This window comes from Amphimedon queenslandica, unplaced genomic scaffold (genome assembly GCF_000090795.2).
Source record: "Amphimedon queenslandica unplaced genomic scaffold, v1.1 AMPQUscaffold_2410_Cont25588, whole genome shotgun sequence".
Lineage (NCBI taxonomy): Eukaryota > Metazoa > Porifera > Demospongiae > Haplosclerida > Niphatidae > Amphimedon > Amphimedon queenslandica.
In genome coordinates, this window is record NW_003557255.1 from 1 (window position 1) to 1,292 (window position 1,292).

The following is a 1,292-nucleotide window of genomic DNA, read 5'->3' on the forward strand; positions in this document are numbered from 1 at the left end:
AAAAATAGGGTGGATTTGAAAAGAGACATGATCCTATACACACTGAGTTGGAATGTGGCAGCAGCTCCTCTGATATTACCGTTGTAGACAAGGTATAAATCCCTTGGAATCCTCTATTTTAGTAAATAAACTATTAACCGCTAGAGTACCAACACAGGCACTATAAGATGACAGACAAGAGTACTATTACTGCTTTGTTATGTTTAGCGACATCAGGGAAAGTCAGTATTTAACTATTATAATAATATTTATTTTTTATTGTCATGATTATAGAGTACTATACAACCGAGAATGATAACGATGAATTGTGTTCTGAAAGAGTGAAGGTGTTGATGAAACTTTGTAAATATAGATGGCAAAAAGCATCTGTTGAACTTAAATTATGACTAAAATTATTATTATAGGCATATAAAATAATATCTTGTGTTTGATGTAATAACAATAGTCTCTAGAGTTTTTGTTTCATCCCCTTTTGACTTCATCACAAAATAAATGTGTGATTTGACCTCTTTGGTGGTAGAAGTATTCATCTGGAGCTCATCCAACTGAGAACTTGGCTATAAATCAAATGAAACTCCTCACTATCAGTCCTCATTGCTAATGGCCATGCTTATTCACGTGTGTAGATTATTCATTATTATGCTCTATGAGTCATATCCGGCGTCAAGAGCATGGCACATCAATATCACCTCCTGTTTCTTATCCATGTGTGTATGTAGTATCTATGCTAGGACCAATAGAAGAGGTCATGTTAGCGAAAATGTAACTTTATCAATGCAAAATTGCTACTACAGGCTGCATGAAGCATCACAATACTAAACCATCACTTGAATTCTATTTGTTATTCTTAATAGGAGTTCAGTGACACCATTTTAATGATTTTTTAATATTATTTGGTGTAAGTCTAATAATGAACATAGTGAAATTTTATGATTAATTTTTATCAGTGCTATTGCATGCAACACTATACTGAGATACTGATTTCATTTAATTACACAATTAAAATAATAATAGTTCAATATCCTTGAAATCACTGCTCTTTAAAGATAAGGAGACCCTTTGAAATAGTTATATTGAGCTTTAGAATCTAGCCTAAAAAGTAGTTATCCTACGTAATAAATGTAAAAATTATACAGTTACTTCTAGTATATTTATTTTTGTCATACCTGGGCTAGGAATGCCACACTTTTTTTGCAGATCCCTTTTCAATGCTTGTAAATCATTGTAAAGAGTTGCTCAGCACTAAGCAACTCTGGTTGCAACGCTAATAGTTATTGTCTTCCACCTATATA

At 32.4% G+C, this 1,292-nt stretch overlaps 2 long non-coding RNA genes across 2 annotated transcripts; one reads left to right on the forward strand and one right to left on the reverse strand.

The window, feature by feature from the left end:
- Positions 1–6: 6 nt before the first annotated feature.
- Positions 7–525, forward strand: LOC109593228 (uncharacterized). Its single transcript, XR_002190818.1, has 3 exons — positions 7–92; positions 145–221; positions 274–525. It is a non-coding gene; the product is annotated as an uncharacterized LOC109593228 (long non-coding RNA).
- A 376-nt stretch (positions 526–901) lies between these two features.
- Positions 902–1,281, reverse strand: LOC109593229 (uncharacterized). The gene is made up of 2 exons (XR_002190819.1): positions 1,167–1,281; positions 902–1,108 (listed from the first exon to the last, which is right to left on the reverse strand). It is a non-coding gene; the product is annotated as an uncharacterized LOC109593229 (long non-coding RNA).
- Between the last annotated feature and the right edge of the window lie 11 nt (positions 1,282–1,292).